Here is a 9,120-nt window from a genome sequence, read left to right on the forward strand (position 1 = left end):
AGCCAGCAATCTCTGTGGCATCGAACCTTACTCACGTAAGGTATTACTTGGACGACGTAGTGCACTTACTGGTTAGTTGTGCGGAATTACAAAGTGTGATTGTAATTTTCGTGCATCAGGGCCTTGTCACTTACTTTAACTTACTTGAAGGCTTTCTGCGGCTAGTTTGGGATCCCAGAGGCTACTGGAATTCCAAACATTGGTTGAGATTTTTGGATGAATTCAAGCACAAGACACCATAACAGGGAGCTCACAAAATGTCCAACTTAAGGACTCTAACTAAAAGTGCTTGGTGGGAGACAACCCACCATGGTATGATCGTTCCTTTTTTAATTTTAATCATTGTCATTTTGTTTATTTTTAAGTTTTATTTTATTTTATTCTATTTTATTGAACCTGGAATTATTCATAACATCTACATACTGCATTCTGCATTTTGCATAAAAAAAATGCACGTGACGCGTAAGCATTGCTGACGCGTCTGCGTCACAAGTGCATTAGGAAAAAAAGAAAAGTGAACAGAAAGTCACACAAAAGCGTGGCTGGAACCATGCCTTAGGCACAAATATGCCCACACGACCGCGTCGCTGACGCCTTTGCGTCGTTTGCGAAATAGCCTCCCCACGCATCCGCGTCACCCACGCGAACGCGTGGCTCTGTGAAATCGACGTAAATGGGTGCATGGCAGAGAGTTATAATGGAGTAGGGCTGGACTCGTGCTAGAAGCACAAGCCTTACCACGCAAAAGCGTTCCTTACGCATCTACATCGTTTTTAAAAAATGGCCATTCACGCGATCGCGTCACCCAGATTTTTGGCAAAATGAGTTTGAAACAGAGAGTTGCGCGAACGCGAGGCTGCACTCATGCCAATCGCACAAATCAGGCCACGCGATCGCGTGATCCACGCGTCCGCGTGACCCACGCGTCCACGTCACCTGACCTTATCGTACACCATGCGACCGTGTCACTCACGCGTCCGCGTCGCCTGCACCGCACAACTTATCTAGGTCAGCGCCAATTATTTTATCTTTTATTCTCTAATCCTAATTTCTTCGATCTTTTCTTCTTTCTTCTTTCTTTATTACTTACTTCTTCTTCATCTCTTTAACTTCTCATCCTTCTTTTCTTCCATTCTATTTTATTTAATTTATTTGCATACTTTCATTTATTGCATTTTAATTTTGTGCATATTTTTTTTCTTTTCAAAATTTATTATTTTTCCATTGGTGTTAAAATATTCTTTTTCAACTGTTGCATCTTTTCTTGAATTATTCTGGTACTTCATGACTTGTTTTATTCTGATTGGGTATTATTATTCATAAGTCAATGTTGTTCTTTTATGATACTTGCATTCTATTTGCATTGATATGCACTTATACTACCTTGCATTACCCACACTCTCTCCCTTATTTTTGCACTTTGTACACTATTGATATGCCATTTGGTTCTACTATTTTATCATGTACATGTTGTAGCTACCATGTAAATGAGAAACTTATTATTTGGCATTAACCCACCCATACTTTATTTATTTTCTTATCTTTATTTCTGGGTTACTTTTTTCTTTTCCTCTTCTCTCAGGATGGCCACCGAGAAGGAAAGGAAAAGAACTTCTATATGGGGAGACAACCAAGTCCACCTGCACAATCTTTGGAGAAAAGCATCAGTTGTAGCAGCCCATCCTCCTGCACATCTCAGCGTGCACCGAGGACGGTGCAATCTTTAAATGTGGGGAGGTCGATACCGATATCCATGGGTTTAGTTATTTTATTTAGTACATTGTTGCATTTGCATGTTGCATTGCATGTTTGTTTGATTTTATACATTTAGCCACTGCTTGGTTAAAGTAATGAGTTTCTTTTTAAGACCCTATTTTTGAAAAAAAAAATTTGTTACTAATTTAAATCAAAACTTTTGTGTTAAATTTGTTTGGAAGTTGTATTTGGAATATAGTTAAAAGCTAGAACACACAACCTGTGAGATTTGAGCTTAATTGCATGGTTACATTATTTAACCATAATATTTTATTCTTGTGTGTTTTCTCTCTATGATTTCAATCTTTACTTTGTTCCATTCTATATGTCCATTGTTTAGTATATTTACATGCTTGCATATGATTGAGGCCATATTTTATTGTTAACTTATCCCAAATAAGCCTACCCTTTTATGCCATCATTGTTAGCCCCCTTGAGCCTTTTAACCCCCTTCTATTTCATAACCACATTACTAGCCTTAAGCAGAAAAATAAAATAAAAATCCCAAGTTAAATCTTTGGTCAGCTTAAGATAGATATTGTGTATAATTTAAGTATGGGGAATTTTATGGAAATATGGGATGATAGGAAAAAAGGGGAATTAAATTGAATAAGTTATTTCAAAATTTGGGAAGCATGCTCATGTGAAATCAAAATAATTAAATTACCATTTGCATTAATAAAAAAAAAAAACAAAACAAAAACAAAAATTTTTTAAATAATTGAATAAGGGAATACAAAAATTACCCCAATGCAAAATAAAAAGAACCAATGCACATGGGACAAAATTCAAAAATAAGTTTGATACATGAGCATGTAATACAAAAGTGGGAAAAATTTGGGTAGCTAGGTAAAGCATTTTAAATTATATAAAGTATGTATATGTTAGGTGAGATCTTATACTAATCAAGGATTCACTTTGTAGCTCACATAGCTTTAAATTATATATATATCCTTACCTTTACCTCAGCCCCATTACAACCCTTAAAAGACCTCATGATGTTTACACTTGTATACTAAATTTTTGTTGATTGGTTAGATGAAGAACAAAGTTTTAGAAAGCATGACTAGGGAAGATGTGAGTGAATTAACCCTAGACACTTGAGAGAGTTAGAGTGATATACACTACCAGTGAGGGTTCAATGCTTGATTCTATGTTCCCTGCTTTCATGAGCTATCTTCTTACAAGTTTACTGGTACTTTATTTTGTGATTTGAATTAGTGAAATCCAGTTCATATTTGTCTTGAAGAGCTTATTTACTTTTAACCAAGTAGGTAAAAACATTTCACATTTAGTTGCATTCATATAGATAGGTTGCATTTCATACATTCTACCATTCCTCTTCACTCTTCTATAGCTTCTCTTGAGCTTAGCATGAGGACATGCTAATGTTTAAGTGTAGGGAGGTTGATAAACCACTATTTTATAGTTTATCTTGTGTTCAATTGAGTGGATTTTATCAATCTTTCATACACTTATTCATATGATTTGCATGAGTTTACGTTTTCCTTCCTGATTTTGTGCTATGATTGAAAATGTGCTTCTTTGGCCTTAAAATTCCTATGTTTAATCCCCTCTTATTTCCATTCGATGCCGTGATATGTGTGTTAAGTGATTTCAGAGATTACAGGGCAGGAATGGCTTGGAGGATGGAAAGGAAGCATGCAAAAGTGGAAGGAATACAAGAAATTGAAGGAACTGCAAAGCTATCAGCCTGACCCTCTCGCACTAAAACGACCAAAACTTGAGCAACAGAGGTCCAAATGCGGTTCTAATTGCATTGAAAAGCTAATGTCCGGGGCTTCGATTTGATATATAATTTGCCATCGTGGCCATACAGCTCATTGATGCGAACGCGTGCTCCATGCGGACGCGTCGCAGTGACGAAAATCAGCATGGCAGATTTTGCCCCCAGCAATTTTTGGGCTATTTTCGACCCAGTTTCAAGCCCAGAAAACACAGATTAAAGGCTGCAAAGTGGAGGAATGATGGGAAACAACTCATAATTCACTTTTCATAATTTAGATGTAGTTTTTAGAGAGAGAGGTTCTCTCCTCTCTCTTAGGTTTGAGGAATTAGGATTTCTCTTAGTTTTAGGATTTAGGAGTATTTCTTCTTCATCACAGGTTCAATGTTCCTTTAATTTATTTTTTACTTTAATTTTATTACTTTAATTGATATTTATCTTTTCAGTTTAGCTTATGAACCTTTCCATGTTAGATTTGAATTTATGTTTAAACGTAGTTTGAAGTATTTCAGATTTATGATTGCTTTATTCTATTTATGATGCTTTTAATTTAATTTGGAATTTTCGCTTTTTGCTTTGGTTAAGTAATTGGTGACGCTTGAATTATCAAACTCGAGGTGTTGACCGAAAATTGGAATTATTTGCTAATTAATTTGGATTCCACTAACTCTAGCCTTTCCAAGGGAAAGACTAGGACTTGAGGAATCAAATTGATTTATCCACTTAACTTCATAGTTAGAGGTTGACCAAGTGGGAGCAAAAGCCAATGCTCATCACAATTGATAAGGATAACTAGGATAGGACTTCCAATTCTCATACCTTGCTAAGAGCTTTATTAGTTATTATCTTAATTACTTGTTATTTTACATTACTTGTTTCCTATTTCAAAAACCCAAAATAAAATATATCTTTTTGCATAACCAATAATAAACCATATTTCCTTGCAATTACTTGAGAAGGCGACCCGAGGTTTAAATACTTCGGTTATTACTTTTTATTGGGTTTTGTTACTTGTGACAACCAAAACTTTTGCACGAAAGGATTCTCTGTTGGTTTAGAAACTATACTTACAATGCGATTATATTTGTGAAATTCTTTACCGATAGAAAATCCGATCGTCAACCTGGGAAGCCCAAAATTCACCCCCGGTGTTTTGCCTTTAAGTGAGTCTCGTGCGAGCATCGACGCATACGCGTGGGTCACGCGTACGCATCCCTTGACAATTTGCTATCCACGCATACGTGCCATGTGCGCGTACGCGTCGCCATGCGACTCCACTTTCCACGCGTGTGCATCTGCTGTGCTTGCGCATCGATCTCAGCATCCCAAATTCTTGGTTTTCCATGATTTCTCCACTTGCATGCTTTTCTCTTCATCCCTTTGATCCGTTCCTAGACCCTTTCAACCTGAATTCACTAACAAACACATCAAGGCATATAGTGGAATCAAAGGTGAATTAAAATTTGATCAATTAAAGTCCTAAAAGGCTTGTTTTCACACTTAAGGACAAATTAGCAGACAATCATGAAACTATGCGATTTTATTGGATAAATATGGGTAAAAGGTGATAAAATCTACCCAAATTAAGCACAGGATGTACCATGAAATAGTAGTGCATCACAAACACATCAAGGCATCTAGTGGAATCAAAGGTGAATCAAAATTAATCAATTAAAGGCCTAAAAATCATCTTATACACTTAGGAACAAGTTAGGAAACAATTATGAAACCATGCCATTTCATTGGATAAATGTAGGAAAAGTGGATAAAATCCTCCTAAATTAAGCACAAAATGTACCACGAAATAGTGGTGCATCAAATCTCCCCACACTTAAACCAAGAATGTCCTCATGCTCAACCAAGAAAGAGGCAAAGGTACTATCATTTATTCAATGTAAACTAATTATATACAACTATCTAAATGGATGCAATTGCTTGGTCAAAACAAATCAACTTCCATGAATACATATATGCACAAAGGCTAAAGGCATTAACAACCAAGCCAAACCCACAATTGAATTGAGTTATTAAAGATTTTTGCAACTTGCACGAAAAGTGATGATTGTAGGTGGAAACATGTAATTGAGCATTCGAACCCTCATCAGAAGTGTTTGCACTCTAGTCGCTCAAGTGTTTAGGGTTAATTCACTCAATTCTCCCCTAATCATGCTTTCCAAGATTTGTTTTTCATCTAACAATCAACAATTATTTCATGCATGCGTACAAGTATCATGAGGACTTTCCCAAAGGTTGTAATGGGGCTAGGGTCAGGCTAGGATGATATATTTGGTTAAATGGACTAGAAATTTTGAATCTTTGATCGACTTAAGCTTTCCACATAACCTATGACAACCTATACAATTTCAAATGCTAACCTAACTACCCATTCCTCACTTTTTCACATACTCATGCATTTTCTATTTGATTACCACGCATATACATTGATTTTTATTGAACTTCACTTTGGGCCTTTTGTCACCTTCTTATTGCTTTTCCTTTTCTTTCTTTCTTTTTCTATCTTTTTTGCAATAAGGTATATACAAGAGCGTCAATGCACATGGTTTTACATTTAATTAACACATGAATATGTACCCAATCCCCATAATTTTCAACAAAATACAACACACACCTTTTGCCAACCAATGTCCCAAGTTTCCCCATACTTGAATGATACACACTCACTAGCCTAAGCTAATCAATGATCCAAATTATGGACATTTATTGTTTTTCACTTTAAGCTTGTAATGTGCTAAAATTATGAACAAATGGGTTAATCGTAGGCTCAAAGTTGGCTAACAAAGGAAGATAGAAGGTAGGCTATTTGGATAAGTGAGCTAAATGAAATAATAGCCTCAGTCATATAAATGCATGTATACACTGATGCCAGGGCATCTTGGCTAGTTTCACAAGCCATTTTTAGTTTATTTTAGAGTAGTTTCATGCATTTCTTATGCAATAAGTAAGTATTTGGATGAGAAATTCATTCTTGTTTTGATTCAATTAAACATTGTTAATCTTGTGCATTTTCATGAGATTTATGCCATAATTACTTGTGTTCTAAGAATGAGGCAAATTCTTTTGACTATAGCAAACTTTGATGCAAATGTTTGGTTGATGATAGATGGAAATGAAGCTAAGAAAAGGAAAGAAGAAGGCCATGAAAGGAAGCAAGGGGAAGCAATGTAGGAGTGAAAGTTGGTGCTCCAACGTTGCTGGAAATGTTGCTCCTCACAACCTGAAGTGGTATACTTCAAACAGAAATAACGTGAGCTACAAAGTTCCAAATGTGGTGATTCCAAAGGAATTGGAAAGTATGAATCCAGAGCTTTCCAAGCATATATGGCGCTACATGGTGGACTGGTGCACGAAATTGTGATCTCTGACAATGGCGCCAAAAACTTGGTACACGTGATCGTAATCTCAACACTTTCCTCACAATTCTGCACAACTAACCAGCAAGTGCACTGGGTCATCCAAGTAATACCTTACGTGAGTAAGGGTCGATCCCACGGAGATTGTCAGCTTGAAGCAAGCTATGGTCATCTTGTAAATCTCAGTCAGGCGGATTCAAATGGTTATGAAGCTTTGATAATTAAATGATAAATAAACATAAGATAAAGATAGAGATACTTATGTAATTCATTGGTGTGAATTTCAGATAAGTGTATGGAGATGCGTTATTCCGTCTGAATCTCTGCTTTCCTACTGCCTTCATTCAATCATTCATACTCCTTTCTATGGCAAGCTGTATATTGGGGATCACCGTTGTCAATGGCTACCTCCCGTCCTCTCAGTGAGATTGGTCCTCTACGGTTTTTGTACGGCTAATCAACTGCCAGATTTCTCGTCTCGGATGAAAAATACTAGGCACAGCTACCGCATGGCTAATTAGCTGTCGGTTCTCGATCGTGTTAGAATAAGATCCAATGATCCTTTTGCACACTATCACTGCACCCCACAGTCGCGAGTTTGAAGCTCGTCACAGTCATCCCTTCCCAGATCCTACTTGGAATACCACAGACAAGGTTTAGACTTTCTGGATCTCAAAAATGCTGCCAAATGTTTCTAGCCTATACCACAAAGGTTCTAATCTCAGATTCAGATACCCCATTGTCAGAGGAGAGACAATGTGAGTCATTGATTAGAAACCCAAGAGATACACACTCTAGCTTTCGCAGGTAGAACGGAAGTAGCTGTCAGGCACGCGTTCATAAATTGAGAATGGTGATGAATGTCACGGATCATCACATTCATCAGGTTGAAGTGCGAGTGAACATCTTAGAATAAGAATAAGCTTGAATTGAATAGAAAACAGTAGCAATTGCATTAATACTTGAGGGACTGCAGAGCTCTACACCTTAATCTATGAGGTGTAGAAACTCCACCGTTGAAAATACACAAGTGAAAATAGTCTAGGCATGGCCGAATGGCCAGCCTCCAAGTCTAAGGACTAAACGTTCCAAAGATGAAAATACAATAGTAAAAGGTCCTATTTATACTAAACTAGTTACTAGGGTTTACATAGATAAGTAAATGATGCAGAAATCCACTTCCGAGCCCACTTGGTGTGCTTGGGCTGAGCATTAAAGCTTTCATATGTAGAGACTTTTCTTGGAGTTAAACACCAGCTTTTATGCCAGTTTGGGCATTTAATTCCAGCTTGTATCCTGTTTCTGGCGTTTAACGCCAGAATAGGGCAGGAAGTTGGCGTTTGAACGCCAGTTTGCGTCATCAAAACTCGAGTAAAATATGAACTATTACATATTGCTGGAAAGCCCTGGATGTTTACTTTCCAACACAATTGGGAGCACGCCAATTGGGCTTTTGTAGCTCCAGAAAATCCATTTCGAGTGCAGGGAGGTCAGAATCCAACAGCATCTGCAGTCCTTTTTCAGCCTTTGAATCAGATTTTTGCTCAGGTCCCTCAATTACAGCCAGAAAATTTCTAAAATCACAGAAAAACACACAAACTCATAGTAAAGTCCAGAAATGTGATTTTTGCATAAAAACTAATAATTATATACTAAAAACTAACTAAATAATACTAAAAACTACCTAAAAATAATGCCAAAAAGCGTATAAATTATCCGCTCATCATGGACACTAAAATTGAGGGAGAAAATTGCCCCGGAAAGTGCATAGCCAACCTGTCGTAAGGCCAGCTGACCTCTGCATCTTCGATGGAGTGTAATTCGAGCGATGAAGCTCCAAACTATACGCTCTCAACGGCATTGGAAAGTAGACATTCAGGGCGTTCCAATAATATATAGTAGTATGGGGTGGACAATGCGTTTGAGCTCCAGAATTTGGCGTTTTTGACCACGTGGTGTGCCAACGTTGCCTCCAACGTTGCACACCGATGCCAGCGACCCTGTCCCCTTCAAAGGAGCATAACTTGAGTTGTAGATGTCCAATTGAGGTGATTTTAGCTGGGTTAGAAAGCGGACATTTTGAGCTTTCCAACCATATATAATAGTCTATAGTGGACATGAAATTGGCCATGTTGACAAGAGGACAAAGTAGCGTCCCAAGACTTGATGTGCAACAAGGGTGTCAACGTTGGAGATAATGTTGGACATCCAACGTTACCCCCAACGTGGTAAAGAAATTATCTTTTT

This window comes from Arachis duranensis, chromosome 6 (genome assembly GCF_000817695.3).
Source record: "Arachis duranensis cultivar V14167 chromosome 6, aradu.V14167.gnm2.J7QH, whole genome shotgun sequence".
NCBI classification, from domain to species: domain Eukaryota; kingdom Viridiplantae; phylum Streptophyta; class Magnoliopsida; order Fabales; family Fabaceae; genus Arachis; species Arachis duranensis.